This window comes from Trichosurus vulpecula, chromosome 2 (genome assembly GCF_011100635.1).
Source record: "Trichosurus vulpecula isolate mTriVul1 chromosome 2, mTriVul1.pri, whole genome shotgun sequence".
In the NCBI taxonomy this organism is placed as follows: domain Eukaryota; kingdom Metazoa; phylum Chordata; class Mammalia; order Diprotodontia; family Phalangeridae; genus Trichosurus; species Trichosurus vulpecula.
The window spans coordinates 313,135,257-313,151,779 of record NC_050574.1 but is presented as its reverse complement, the minus strand read 5'-3'; the positions used below and the strand labels follow the sequence as shown (position 1 = coordinate 313,151,779).

Sequence of the window (16,523 nt, the reverse complement as noted above, 5' to 3'; positions counted from 1 at the left end):
CCATCAGAGTGGTATCATCTGCATGTCTGAGACTGTTGATTTTTCTCCTGACAGCCTTAATTCCAGCTTATGAGTCATCCAGCCTGGCATTTGGGATGATGTACTCTGCAAATTAGTTAAATAAATAAGGTGACAATATGCAGCTTTGTTGTACTCCTTTTCCAATCTTAAATCAATCCGTTGTTCTGTGTTTGGATCTAACTGTTGCTTTTGACCCACATACAGGTTCCTCAGGAGACAAGTAAGATGATCTGGTACTCCCATCTCTTTCAGGACTAGCTACATTTTGCTGTGAGCCACACAGTCAAAGGCTTTAGTGTAGTCAATGAAACAGAAGTAGATGTTTTTCTGGAACTCCCTTGCTTTCTCCATAATCCAGCAAATGTTGGCAATTTGGTCTCTAGTTCCTCTGCCTCTTTGAATACCAGCTTGCTGTTCTGGTAATTCTTGGTTCACATTTTGAGGAAGCCTAGCTTCCAGAAATTTAAACATAATCTTACTGGCATGGGAAATGAGCACAGTTGTTTGGTAATTTGAACATTCCTTGGCATTGCCCTTCTTTAGGATTAGGTACATTAAATTTATCTTTGGCAATACAATGGCCACTGTTGAGTTTTCCAAATTTGCCCACATATTAAGTGCCACATTTTGAAAGCATCATCTTAGGATTTTAAATAGCTCAGCTGCAATTCCATCACATCTGCTAGCTTTATTGTTAGCAATGCTTTCTAAGGCCCACTTGACTTCATTCTCCAGGATGTCTGGCTCTCAATCATTAACCACATCATCATGGTTATTGGTGATGTTAAGAGCTTTCTTGTATAGTCCTTTTGTGTATTCTTGCCACCTTTTCTTATTCTCTTCTGCTTCTGTTAAGTCCCTACAATCTTTGTCTTTTATCATACCCATTTTTGCATGAAATTTTTCCTTGATATCTCTAATTTTCTTGAGGAGCTCTTTTCTTTCTCATTCCATTGTTTTCTTCCATTTTTGCATTGCTCATTTAAGAAAAACTACTTATCTCTCCTTAATATTCTCTGGAATTCTACATTCATTTGGGTATATCTTTCCCTTTCTCCTTTACTTTTCATTTGCCTTCTTTCCTCAGCTATTTGTAAAACCTCATCAAACCACCATTTTGCTTTCTTGCTCTTCTTTTCCTTTGGAATGTTTTCTGTTGGTGCCTCTCATACAATATTGCAAACCTCTGTCCACAGTTCTTCAGGCACTCTATTTACCAAAAGGGACCCACTATATCCAACCCACCAAAAGTGCACCTTCCTACCTGTCACCTCTGTCTCTCCCAATCTCCTTTCCCCCTTTGCTTCTAAGCTGCCCAGATAAATTTCACCAGACCTGGATATCATCTTCCCTTCAGCCCTCACACTCAAATGAATTAGACCTTGGCACTAGATTTTTTTACTTATAGTTCTGTGTGCATTTACATGTGTGACTAATTATAAATTAGGTAAGGTGTTCTCATGACATTGTGTATATTTTTCTTTCCTCAACCCACTTTCTGCCTCAATTTCTCAACATTTTCTCTCTTCCAAGTTCTTATTATGATTTTTTGTGGTCTACCCCAGGGGTTCTTAACCTGGGGTCCATGGACTCCCACAGATTCATTTCGAGGATTCTATAAACTTGGATGGGAAAAATTACATGTTTATTTTCCTTAGTCTCTAACTAAAATTTAGCATTTCCTTTTATTATGAATGTGGGCAACAAAACATTATTCTGAGCTAAGGTATATAGGCTTCACCATACTGACAAAGGAATCTATGACACACACACGAAAATGGTCAAGAATCCATGATCTATGCTTTCTTCTGCTACCAGCTGGCCAAAATCATTGTATATACCTCATTTTTAGGGCACAGTGCTCTGAGAAGAGTAAGTGCTGAGTAAATATTTTATAAAAATGGTCTCACCTCATCCAGGAAGTTTTCTCTGACCATTCTAGGTCTATAGAGAGTATTAGATTGAAAAGTCTCTCAAGTCTTTCTAGCTATGAATCCATGATCCTATGTTCCTTTGCCTCTCTAAATTCCCACAATTCCTATAATGAAGGGTATGCTGGCAAATGTTTAGTAACTAGGTCCTTAGGGAGGAGTAAAGGAAATGTGTATAATACACTTTTAAGTTAATATGTTTTATTAATGTTTTCTCTATCACCTTCTTAAGTCATGCAATCAACCACAAAAAAATTGGGAAGGAAGTATAAATGATCATGCCAAAAATTTAACAATCAGCTCTTGTGAACTGAATCAAACTGGCTGGAGTCTCTATCATAGAGACTGGCTAATACTCTCTATCATTTGATCCATTCCTTGATTCTCTATTGTCTTGATATCTGAGGCAAGAATACTCATCTAGGAACCTGAACCCTGCTAAAATAGGGTTCATGTTATCTGGAAATTAACAACCCTGGGAAGATCAATGCTGAATATGGAAGAGGTAGAGACGTGAGGAAGTTCAAGTGAAAATAATTCAAGAAGTGCCTTAAGGTTTGCAAAGCTCTTTAAATTTATTGTATCATTTGATGAGAACACTGAGAAGGAAGAGCAAGGGAGCTAAAGGTTGGCAATGGACAAAGAAAGACTAAGCAAAGACATCAAAGACAAACTTAACCACCTTAACATTTAGACTCAAAGCCATCTCAGACCCAAGATTAAATTCAATTAATTCAACGAACGTTAAGTGCCCACTGCATGCCAGGCACTGAGCTAAGCACTGGAGATGTTATTGTCATTGTTCAGTCGTTTCAGTCAGGTCCAACTTGTCATGACTCCGTTTTGGGTTCTCTTGGCAAACATACTGGAGTGGTTTGCCATTTCCCTCTCCAGCTCATTTTGCAGATGAGAAAACTGAGGCAAATAGGGTTAAGTGATTTGTCCAGGATCACACAGCCAGTAAGTGTCTGAAGCCAGATTTAAACTCAGGTCTTCCCAGCATTCTATCCACTGCACCACCTAGCTATCCATAGCACTAGGGATAAAAATAAGGAAAAAAGAAAGACAGTCCTTACCCTCAAAAAGCTTATTATCTAATGGGAGAAGACAAGACATAAAAAGAAGCTGGAGAAGTGGGGAAGCCAGAGGGTACCCAGCATCTTATTCTGTGGACTTCAAACAAAGCAGGTTTGCAGATGAAAAGTGGATAGTGAGCTGGAAAAAGGCCACCTACCCTCCAATCAGAGGAGAGAGGAGGCTGAGGGAATTAGGAAAGGCATTGAGTATCCAAGACTAAGTTAAACAACATGATGAGGAATTTTCAGGTGATCACTTCATCTAACAATGCTGAGAAAGATTGGTGCCAATTTTTCAGTCCCAAACTTCCTAAGTTTTTAAAGAGAAGAAAAATCATTTGTCAAATCTCCTCACTTTGGTCTAATCCAGGGGTGGGGAACCTGTGAACTTGAGGACACATGTGGCCCTCTAGGTCTTCAAGTGCAACTGTTTGACTGAATCCAAACTTCACAGAACAAATCCCAGGTCCCTAAGTGCACTGGGACATTTGGGAGCACTGCACCATTTGGGAAAGCCATGACTTTCACTGTAATGGTACTATGAAGACAGTAGAATTTAGTGGAAAGAGTCCTGGCCTCAAGAGGTCAGAATATTTGAGTTCTAGTCCTGGCTTTGCTGTGGAGTATTTCTATTACCTTGAGCCAATTCCCTTCGTCTCTTTGGTGCTTTCAGCTTTAAAGTGCTTTCAGCTTTAAAATTCTATGATTCTGCATCAGAATTCTGACATAAAATTCTGCTAGTAGAACATAAGCTCCCTGAGGGTAGAGACTTTTTTTAATTTTTATCTTTATATCTTCAGTGACTCCCTCCCCCCCCAAAACAAGTACCTTCTGTTGAAGGTAGCATGGTTGCTTGCAGATAGCAGCTGTTGAATAACGATTCAATGAGCACTTTGAAAAACAGGCACTTATTAAGCATCTACTATGTGCCAGTTATTGAAAACAATTATGTTTAAAATAAAAATAACCCAAACCACAACAATAAAATAGGAAAAAATAAATACTTTGACAAATAATACTTTCAGTAAAGTATCAGGATACAAAATACAAGCACAAGAATCATCAGTATCTCTAAATAGCAACAACAAATTCAGGAGAAATAATAGCAAGGAGATCTTATTCCAATTAACTACAAAATGCAAAACATCTTGTAGTCATTCTTCAAGACTTCCATCAATATAATTACAAAATAATCTTTAAAGAAACAAAGGATAAATTAAATATTTGGAAGGATATTCACAGCTAGTGATTGGGCTACACCCATATAATTAAAAAGGCAATAGAATCTAAATTAACCTAATATTATACCAATCAAACTATTAATGAGATATTTTATGGAGCTAGACAAAACAGTAACAAAATTCATTTAGAAGAACAAAGTTTCTAGAATCTAAAGTCATAAAAAAGTAAGAAGGAAAGAATAGCACTCCCAGACCTTAAGCTATATTTCAAAATAGTAATCACCAAGACTAGTTGGTAATATATTTGCTCTAAAAATAGAAAAATAGGTCAGTGGAACGAACTACATAAGCAAGGATCAGAAACGAAATATTCAATAACCTGCTCTTTGGTCATTCTTCAGTCACATCCAACTCTCATGACCCCATTTGGGGTTTTCTTGGCAGAGATACTGGAGTAGTTTGCCATTTCCCTCTCTAGCTCATTTTACAGATGAGGAAACTGAGGTAAACAGGGTTAAGTGACTTGCCATGGATCACATAGCTATTAAGTGTCTGAACTTAGGAAGACGAGTCTTCCTTACTCCAGGACTGGCACCGTATCCGTTGCACCACCTAGTTGTGCCACTCAATAACCTAGTATTCAATAAACTGGAGAATATATGCTGTGTAGGGAAGAGCTCCTGATTTGACAAGAACTCCTATAGAAACTAGAAATCAGTTTGGCTAAAGACCAAAAAAAGTGAGTTTACACCACATGCCACAATAACTTTCAAATGGACAATCAACTTAAAGGGGAAGAAATGGAAGGAGTCAACAGGGTGGGGGCGGGGGGGTGATCCTTAACGAAACAAATGTTAGGGGAGATAGTGTGGCATGGGAGAAAGAATGCTGGATTATAGTCAGAGGATCTGCCTGGGTCTGAATCTTGACTCTGCCACTTAGTGCTGCTGCTACCTTAGGCAAATCAATTGATTTAACGAAATTCATCATAATGAAAACTTTATAAAGAAATTAAAAAGAAAAACATTCAGCCTCTGCCCAGCAATGTACAGATATGTGGCCAAAGAGGGAGTTCTCCCATATGAATTGGCACCTACGCTTGTGCTATTTTGAGATACAAATGTGATTATAGCACATTTGTAAAGCAAGAAGAGGGGTTATAAGAGGCTCCTGCTTTTAGAAGAAGGGAAATTAATGAGCCAAATGTGTGGTGACAGGTGCATGTCAATTTGTGTGTTGGGGAAAGAAAGAGGAGGAAAATGCCATCAGGGAAGCAGCAATTTAGCAATGTCACTTGGGGTAGGGGAGGAAATTTGTGTACAGGAAGCTTAGACTCTATTGCTTTGTCTCCACATCTCTTTACATCCCCAATACTGAACTCATTGTTTCCTTCCAATCACTACTCTCCCTTTCAAACTTTCCTATTATTGTCGAGAGTGCCACCATCTTCCTAGTCACATCTGGACTATTACCACAGTTTGTTAATTGGTTTCCCTGCCTCAAGTCTCTTCCCACTCCAGTCCTTCCTCCTCCATTCAGCTTTTAAATTTTCTTGTTCAGTCACTTCATTCATGTCTGACTCTTTGTGATCTCATTTGGGGTTTACTTGGCAAAGATACTGCAGTGGTTTGCCATTTCCTTCTCCAGTTCATTTTACAGATAAGGAAACTGAGGCAAACAGGGTTAAGTGACTTGCCCAGGGTGACACAGCTGGTAAGTGTCTGAAGCCAGATTTGAATTCTAGAAGAAAGTCTTCCTGATTCCAAGCCCAGTGCTCTATCTACTGTACCGCCTAGCTGCCCTTCGATGACCCTGGCTTCCTAATAATCCCTCACACAAGACCTTCCATCCCCCAGCTCCCAACTCTTCATTAATGGTCTTCCATACCTGGAATGTTTTCTCTCCATTCTCTCCATTTCTCCACCTCCTTACTTTCCTAGATTTTTTCAAGTTCCTGTTCAAATCTTGTCTTTTTGAGAAGGCTTTCCTGGTTCCCCTCAATGCTAGTGCCTTTCTTCTGAGATCACTTCCAATTTACCCTGTTTGTATCTTATATATACATATGATAAGGTCAGGAACATCCACACTGGAGACACTAGGGACCTGCTTTGGGAGAATCATGGAAAAGAGGACCATGTGAGGACATTCTGGGTTATCCTACTATGTGTTGGAGAGCAGTCTTTTTTCTATTAGTTCTTTAATTATCAGATCAATGCAGCAAAAGCCATGCCCATTACTAAGTCAGGCTGTTTTAGAAATTTTGACAGCTCCAACTGGACAGCTCACAGATAAAAACTGCTCCTAACCATGTGGTAGGCCAATGCAGAATGTCCCTGCATGCTTCTGTCCTCCACGATTCCCTCAGGAACAGATGATGCCTATTGTCTTTAACATTGGTGATGCCATTTTAGCAAACTGATGGTGTCTGCACGTGCACCTAACTCCTGTTGAGTATGTTTATAGTTGTTTTAATGCTATCTCCCCCCATTAGAATGTGAGTTCCTTCCTGGCAAGGACTATTTTTGCTTTTTTTTTTTTATTCCCAGCTTAGCACATAGTAAGCATTTGATAAATGCTTGTTGATTTGACTTGACTTTGTGACCTATATCCTAATGTAGAGAGAACCAGTCTGTTCCCAACTCCTCCCTGAGGCATGGCTTTCTAGTCACTGAGCTTGGTTCCACTCCATGTAGGGACAGTTTTCCTCAAACTTGCCTTGAACAGGGGCGAAGTGGAGGTGGGGGGTCAGGGGCGGGGGGGAGACTAGGGAAGAAGGAGGGAAATGTCCAAGGACACTAAGGCAATTGCCCGAAGAAAATTATTCCAGGTCCCTACTAAAGCCTTTTTTTCCTATGAAACTGTTGACCCATTTTTCCTTACCAAGGCAATCCACAAATGATGGAGATTCATTCTTGATCTTTGCTGTGGGGAAGTTATAATATTTATTATAATTCTTATCAATAATAGCTCTTTAGTTCTAACTGGAAAAATACACCAATGATGTGGAAAGACAATTTCCTTCTCTCTGTGTGTGTGCTCGCGTGTGTGTGTGTGTGCGCGCATGTGTGTGTATGTATATGTGTGTGTGTGTGCGCAAGTGTGTGTATGTATATGTGTGTATGTAAGCGCGCAAGTGCGAGTGTGTGTGTGTGTGTGTGTGTGTGTGTGTGTGTGTGTGTCCCAGAGCAGCTACAGCCCCTCGATCTGTTGCTTCTTTTATTCCCCACAAGGACACACACTCACAAGGAAAATGATGTCTTAGAGAAACCAGTTTCTTTCTGAGCACATTTGGCCAACACAAAAATCAAACAGACTGTTTAAAAGAAATAAGGAATGGGAAGTAGGCTCATAAGGGAGCCAGAACAAAGTAGGACATGGTGGAGGTGAGGGGGAGGGGGAGCTTATCATTGTGCAGCCAACAGGGAACAGCTATAGTCTTACTTTCACCATGCTCTCTTGCAAAAGCACAGTCGTGGCATTGGATGCTGCTGCTGTGAGGGATCCAACTCTTCTGTCCTCTCTCCCTCCCAGTCTATGTGTATCACTTGAGCTGCAGTCTCATCCTACCAGGGAGGGCCTTGGTCTTCTCTCACCTCTCATAACATGCCAGTTTCCTCCTTCCTTTCAGATGACAAGAGACAAAAATTTTCTTTTCAAACATGTTCACAGCCTCATGATGGCTGGAAGCCAGGTAGGGGAGATGCTGAGGTCTACCTGTGGGTAGTGACCTGCTACAATAGAATTATAGAAAGTTGGATCTAGAAAGTAATTTAGGGATTTAGAAATTATTTTTACCGGTAATGAAACAGGGCCCATTCCCTTTTCAATCAATCAACCAGTCAGCTCTAATAATTAATGTTTCTGTGTTTATTGAGTACACTGGTATCCAGTGCCTGGTTATTCTTCTCTCTTGGCTTCCATAGCACTGATCTCTCCTAGTTCTACCACCTCTCTGACCACTCTTCAATCTCCTTTCCTGAAACATCATCCATCTTGCATCTTCAAAGAATATGTATTCTCCAAGGCTCTGTCCTGAGCCCTCCTATTTTAGGGGTTTTCTCTTTCTACAATTTTTCTCTTTGTCATCTCCTAAGTGCCAGTGGTTTGAATTATCTCTGTGGAGATGACTCCAAAATCTATATATGCTACTTTATTTTCTCTCCTGAATTCTCCCTCAATGTCATCTGTCTGCTGGGCACATCAACCTGGAACATCCCATTGGCACTTCACACTCATTATGGTCAAAAATAAATTAACCATCTTCTCTCCTAAACCTGGCCCCCTTCCAAACTTCCCTGTTATTTTTGTGGAAGGTAGCACCATCATGATTCTGGTTACCCAGGTTGACAACCTTAGCTTCATCCTTGGCTGTTCCCCCTCCCTTGCCTTCCATAGACAATCAGTTGCCAAGTTGTCAATGGTCTCTCCACAAACCTCTCCATCTAGCTCCTTCTTTGCACTCAGATTGTCACTACTATTGTTCAGACTCTCATCACCTCTCATGTAGGCCATCACGATAGCTTCCTAATTAATCTCCCTTCTTCTGCTCTCTCTTTTCCCTAACCCATACTCCACACAACTGCCAAAGTAAACACCCTAATGCAGAAGCTTGGTCATGTTATAATTATTTTTAAAAATATCCAGGAGATCCACATCACCTCAAAGATAAAATACATGTACCAAGCATAAATGATAACCTATAGGCAGCTAAGTGGCACAATGGATAGAAAACTGGGCCTAGAGACAGGAAGCCTCAATTTCAAATCCAACCCCAGACACTTACTAGGTATGTGACGCTGGGAAGGTCACTTGACCTCTGCCTGCCTTGATTTCTTCCGCTGTAAATGGAAATCAGAACAGCACCTCCCTCCCAGGGTTGTTGTAAGGATCAAATGAGATAATATCTGTAAAGAGCTTAGCACACTGCCTGACACATAGTAGGCACTTAACTAATGGTCATTCCTTTTCCCCCACAGCAATTAGCTTTTCTTCTTTTTCTTTTCTTCCCTTCCTTCTGGGAGCAGTGAGAGGAAGAAGCAGGACACTGCAAACATTAATAGGAAAGAAATTCATTTCTACTTCTCTCCTCTCTGTTGTTTTCAGTCTTATAAATGTCAGAGGTGGGATTTTAATATAGGTCCTACACCATCCCCCCACCCCTGATCCCCCACCTGAAAATATAAAGTCCTTGAGGGCCTAGGAATCCTGTTTCTGAAGAATCATGATGGTATACAATTAAAGTGACTTGGAGAGACTTTGGAGCACGCATAGACATTCTGTAAGCAATCTACCTACCGTGTGACGAACAGTGTCCTTTTTGACTGGCTGAAGAGATAGAAGTGAAAGTGTATCCAGAAGACACTAGCTGACTAAGGCCTCAGGTCTTCTCTTCCACTGACTTCTCCCTGACAGGTGGCATTCTAAAGAGAGAACAGCAAAGTTGTGAATGGAGAGGCCTTGGGCCAAGACTAAGACGTGACCCATGAATATGGGCCTTGGTTCTTTGCCTTTAGCGTTTATTCTTTCATTTTAGGTGAAGGAGTTTGGATATGATTACGACCTTGTGAACTTTGAGAGGTCAGAAGAGCAAGCTTCTTCTTCAGAAGTCCGAGAGTCAAGTTCACGCTGGATTTTGAATCCAGCCTAGCTTTGAGGCCCCATGGAGCCACCTGACCTTCAGGACCCAGTCTAGTAGAAGCTGAGACAGGAACTCATCCAGCACCGGTACAGGATTTGTACATGAACTTGGTGGGACCAATGCAATTAGAAACTGTGTTAAATCTGAGCCTACTCTGAGACTGAGGCAAAATAGGGAGATTATGCCCCTCAAGGTACTGTGGGAAATGGTTGTACTTCTGTTCTTGCTAAATCTTGAAAGTAAATATGCCACTGTAAAAGCTAATTGATGTTAATGGGTTAAATGGAACTAGGGTACTAAGTACTGATAACTAATAGTAGGAGAATCACACCAGAAGGGGGCTCAGGTTGATTGTACTAGAAGAGAGATACCCCCAAACCCTAGAACCTTGAGAAAAAGGTATAGCCAGCCTCACTTGAGGAGAGTGAGAACAGAATTTGTGTTATAATGATATTCAGCCTCCTGTCTCTATGCCTCTGCTCAGGCTGTTCCCCATGCTGGAATGTCCTCACCTCAGGCTGTTAGACTCCCTAGCTCCCTTCAAAGTTCAGACCAAATGCCACCTACCACATGAGTCTTTTCCTAATATACCCAGCTACTAATGCCACTCCCAAAATTCCTTTTTATTAATTTTGCATATACTTTGTATTTATTTGTAGGTGAATGAGTTGTTTCTCCAGATACAAAGAAAGCTCTTCGAAGGCAGGAATTATTTCCTTTTTGGTTTTGTATCCCAGCATAATGCCAGGCACATAGTAAGAGCTTATCAAATGTATGTTGATTATTATCCTTTAATTTATATTGTTAAAGAGTTGCCAAGGGCATTGAGAAGTTAAGACTCGTGTCCAAGCTCACATAGCCCATATCGAAGGTGGGCCTTTCTGGCTCTCTGTACTTTATCATGCTGCCTGGCACACCATGATTACTTAAAAGAAGAGAAGCTCCTTTTGAGTAAGGATTATTTCATATATTATATTTTTATCCACAGAGCCTAGTTCATAGTGGGTACTTAACCAATGCTTGGAGATGAATTAATAAGTGCTCGTTGAATTTAACTGAATCAGTATATGCTCATAGATATTGGGGAAGTAAATATGGGCTCTGAGAAATAACACCAGGGTGGGAAACATACTTTTTTTTTATCCTGATCACTCCATCAGCCTTAAAACTTAAATCTCTTGGATTTCCTGGCAGTCTGAACATCCCCACTGAAAGCAGCGATTCACACAGCCTTGAGCGGAGAGAGTGGTTTTTAAAATACTTAGGGACTATAATTAGCTGCCGATCTAACTCAAAGAAAAAAAATGGATAAATGCCATCTTTGGCAAGACTTTGGTCCTCCTGAAACTCCTACAGGGCTGTTTTCAAACAGTGAATACAGTGGGCTCTTAGAGACTCCCCTGGCTTTGGCTCCCTCTGGAAAGGGAGCAGAGGGAAAATGAGGAGAGAGTTAGCCCCATGAGGAACTTGGTTGTGAAGGCCTAATTTCAAGTCTGACCTCAAATAGGTCTCTGGTACTACTGATGAGCAACACTCAGGAGAGTATAGAGGTGTTACGTGCAGAGCTTTAGGCCTGTAGCCTGTCTCTTATGCTAGTCAACAGAGGAGAGTTTATGGTGACCTAATTTGCCAGAACTGACCCTTAACAAATTCAGAAGATGACTTCTATTCCCTTCCTCCCAGACTCCAGCCCTGCTGTGGTTCCCAGGCATTTTAGGCTATTTCCCAATTTTCCCCTGAGAACCAACCTTGAATGAAGCTGTCACTACTGACTCCTTCCTACAGGACCTAAATGCATTGTTACTCTAGATTCGAGGGCCAGTTGAAGTGAGCTGTTTTCTTTTTTAATCTAATTTGATTGTTTCAATTTACAAAGTATTTTATCTCATTCCTACTCACTTCTCCCACTTAAAAAAAAAAAGAAAAGAAAAAATCCTTATAACAAATATCCATAATCAAGCAAAACCAATTCCTACATTGGCCATGTTCCAAAACTGTGCTGATTGGATCCACTATTAACTTATGCTACATAATCTTAACTGGGCCCTCACCATGACATGGCAATCCTTTTGTACTTCTCTAATTACTTCACTATCATCATAGCACCTTTTCTAAACCTTTGCATCCCTTCTCAAGTCTCCAATGGCTCCTCGTCATTTAGCTAAGAACTTTGTCTCATATTTCACTGAAAAAATTGAGGCCATTCACCAAGAGATCCCTCTTTTCTCCTCCTCCTACTCATCTCACATCACCCAGTTGCTTTCTGCCACTATATTCTCTTTCAACCCATTTTACACGAAGAGGTGGCCCTTCCCCTTGCCAACACAAACCTCTCTACATGCACAAGCTATCTCATTCCTTCCTTTTTTCTATAGCAGATTGCCTTCCCTCCATCATCCCTACTCTCTCACTTATCCTCAGTCTCTCCTTATCTACTGGTTGCTTCCCTAATGCCTACAAACATGCCTATTTCTCCCTCATCCTCAAAAAAATTTTCATTTGATCCATCCATCTGCTGTAGCTATTGCCTCATATCCCTTCTCCCTTTTGTAGCTGCTTCCAATTCCTTTCTTCTCACTCTTTTCTTTAACTCTACAGTCTAGCTTCTGACCTCCTCACTCAACCGAAACTGCATTCTCCAAAGTTACCGATGATTTCTTCATTGCCAAATCTAGTAGCCTTCTCTCAATCCTCATTCTTCTTGACCTTTCTGCATCTTTCAACACTGTCAATTACCCTCTTTTCTTTGATCCCCTCTTCTCTCTAGGTTTCTATGACACTGCTCCATCCTGGTTCTCTTCTAACCACCGCTCCTCGGTGTCTTTTTCTGGTTCTTCATGTGTGTCCCCAAGATCTTCTCTTCTTCCTCTGTACTACTTTACTTGGTGATCTTATTAGCTCCCATGCTTTCAATTTTTTATCTCTATGCCAATGATTCTCAGACCTACTTATCCAGCCCTAACCTCTCTGTTGACCTCCAATCTCACATCCCCAGTTGCCTATTAGATATCTTGAACTGGATGGCGTTTAGACATCTTAAACTTAACATGTCTAAAACTTAACTCATTTTTCCCATTTCCCTCCTTTCCTTTCCCTTCCCTTATTACATCCAAAGCACTGGGAATAAAGGTAATAAAAATAAAAATGAGGCAAGAACAGTCACGGCCCTCAAGGAGCTTACTTTCTAATGAAGGAGATAACATGTAAACAGCTAAGTACATAAAATGTGTATAGAAATTAAGTGGGATGCAATCTGAGAGGGAACTGCATTAGCAGCTGGGGCAACTGGGATAAGCCTCTTGTTGAAGCTGAGATTTGAGGTAAGACTTGAAGGGAGCCAAGGGAACTCATAGGTGGAGGGAGGGGGGATGAGCATTCCAGACATGTGGCTACCATATACAATGCCCTCAAATACTAAGGAAGATACAGGGATAAGTAAAACACAGTGATTGTCATTGAGGAATTTTAAGTGACAGTCTCTATTATCTGATCTCATAGCTCTCAGTATCCCTCTTATGCACTTAGCATCTTCTTATTTTTATTACATTTGTATATTTTTTTCTGCCCTTGCTTCACTCTTTTTTGAAGTAGGGATAATAATAATATTTCTGCCTACTCACAGAGATGTTTTGAGGTCATTCTGGGACAGCAGATATTAATGATGCACCTAAGAATATATACGTATTAAAAGTAAGAATAATAGGTGGATGGAAAGATAAACAGACAGACAGACAGATACACAGGCACACAGACAGATAGACAGACAGACAGAGACAGACAGACAGATAGATGATATATTAAGTGATTATTATGTGTCAGATACTGTGCTAAGAGCAGGGGATACAAATACAAGGAAGCAAAACAGTCCCTGTCTTCAAGAAGTTTACATTATAATGGAGGAAAATAGCACATAACAGGAAGCTGAAAGTGAGAAGGGAGGACAAGGAAAGGGGATGCTGAAACTTGAATAGTTTGGAACTAGTAGCCAGAAAGTGAAGGGGAGATCTAGTTCTGGGAAACTTAAGATGAAAGCTCACCTATCAGGGCTGACTGTAGTTCCAGGGATGTAGTGCAAGGTTCCTGTGAGGAGAAGGTGGGAATAATGGTGGAAGTGAAGGTGGTATGGTTTGGAGTTGAATGGAAAATTAATGAAAAGAGGAGATAAGAAAACTGTAAAGAAAAAGTCCCTGAACTAGCAGCATGGAACCACTGTTCCTCTGCCATCGACTCCAATGAACAGTATGTCCCCTACAGGCACTCATTCATTTCTATTCATTGTTAATTTATAAAACACTTATTCATTCAGTTAATAATCATTTATCAAATGATTCCCTTCTTTTCCCTAGTTTGTAAAGGACTGGCATGTAAGGAATTGCTTGTAGAAATTGTTGGCTTACTTAGTAGTAAGAAAAGGAATTACAAATATGTATACTATGTAAATTGAATAATAGTGGGTAGGCTGAGTAGCACTGGGAAATTGCCCAGTGTCTTCTATGATCTCAAGCTGTATTCTGCTGGAAAAGCTCATCTTTTTAACATTAATATTCTCCCAATGATATTCTATGGCTGCAAACCATGGAACTTCATTATCCCAGAAGAATCAAAGTTGCAAGTGATCCAAAGGGTTATAGAAAGATGTATGATGGGTATAAGTAGGCCATAGCAAGTTACCCACAGAGATATGGCATAAAATACTTAATCAAATACACATCTTTCAATTCAGCATGCATTTATCAAGGGCCTTCTATACACAAGGCACTTATGCTACATACTACATATACAAAAATAAATGGACATGTGTGAGTAAAAAAGAAGGGAAAGGAGCAAGCATTTATTAAATAACTAATAGGTACCAGGCAATGTGCTGAACACTTTACAAATATTGCCTCATTTGGCCCTCATAAGAATCCTGTGAAGTAGGTGCTATTAATATTATTCCGATTTTACAGTTAAGGAAACCAAAACAACTGGTAGCCAGAAAGGAGAGTGACTTGCCCAGGATCACACAACTGGTAAGCATGTGAGGCTAGATTTCAGCTCAGGTCTTCTTCACTCCAGCCCAGTGCTCTATCCACTGTGCCACCTAGCACCATATCAGGAGATAACAGACAAGAGCCACAAAACAGAGAAAGAACTGATGAGGGTTTGGGGTGAGGGGTGCTCGACACCCCAAAGTACCAACACACCGGATCCTGCCGAAAGAATTCAACTCAAGCTTTCTCAGCCAAGGGAAAAGATAAAGTTTATTAAGAGTTAGCCAAATAGGCCTGCCCCAAGAGATCCCACCCCTTGCGAAGCCTGTAAGGAAAGCGGGCCAGATCAATCTGAGCTAGATTGGATCTGACCAACTTCATGGAGGCAAGATGGAGATTATATACACAAAGATTGTGGGAGGGATTGAGGGGTGGTCTAGGGTGATGGAAATGACAGACAGTAAAGGGCTAGGGTAACAGAGCTAGGGTATAGATATTTTGATCAGGATTAAGGATGGGAAACAGGATTAAGGGTGGGAAACAGCTGGACAATAGAGGACCGGGCAAGGTAGGCATTTGGGCTTAATGGTTATAGCCTCAGGCCAAGGCCAGATCAAGTGGGAAGATTCAAGGAGAGTTCAAGGGGTTCCCAGAGATTGTGCCCTCATCAGAACCAGAAGTCCACCATCATACCTGGTAGATATTCTTTGGAGAATTGACAGAATCCCCTGATCTAACCCTGCCATTTTCTTTTTTTATTATTATTTAAATTTATTTTAGTTTACAACAATTCAGGTCCACAAGTGTTTGAGTTCCAAATTTTCTTCCCCTCCCTCTCTTCCCCTCTCCCCATCCAAGAGGCATGTAATCTGATATAGGCTCTACATATACCTTCACATTAAACATATTTTTACAAGTCAACTTGAAAAGAAGAATTATAACCAGTGGAATGAACCACAAGGAGAAATAAACGAGAGAGAGAGAGAGAGAGAGAGAGAGACAGAGAGAGAGAGAGAGAGAGAGAGAGAGAAACACAGAGAGAGAGAGAGAGAGAGAATAGTTTGCTTCAATCTGCATTCAGACTCCATAGTTCTTTCTCTGGATGTGAATTGCTTTTTCCATCATGAGTCTTTTGGAGTTGTCTTAGAACCTTGCATTGCTGAGAAAAGCCAAGTCTATCAAAGTTAGTCATCACAGATACAATGTGTCTGTAATTGTATACAGTGTTCTGGTTCTGCTCCCCTCACTCAGCATCAGTCTTTCCAGGTTATTATGAAGACTGTCTGCTCCTCATTTCTTATAGCACAATAGTATTCCATTACATTCATATACCACAACTTATTTAGTCTTTCCTCAATTGATGGGCATCTGCTTGATTTCCAATTCTTTGCCACCACAAAAAGAGCTGCTATGAATATTTTTGTGTACATGGGTTCCTTTCCCACTTGTATGATCTATTTGGGATACAACCCTAGAAGTAGTCATGCTGAGTCAGAGGGTATGCACATTTTTATAGCCTTTTGGGCATAGTTCCAGATTGCTTTCCAGAATGGCTGGATCAGTTCACAACTCCACCAACAATGCATTAGTGTTCCAATTTTCCCATATCTTCTCCGGCATTTATAATTTTCCTGTTTTGTCATGTTAATCAATCTGACAGGTGAAAATGTGGTACCTAAGAGTTGTTTTGATTTGCATTGCTT

The 16,523-nt window shown here is 40.5% G+C and overlaps 1 pseudogene; it reads left to right on the top strand.

The window, feature by feature from the left end:
• LOC118837086 overlaps positions 1-9,856 on the top strand; it is a 51,201-nt pseudogene extending 41,345 nt beyond the window's left edge.
• Positions 9,857-16,523: the final 6,667 nt, after the last annotated feature.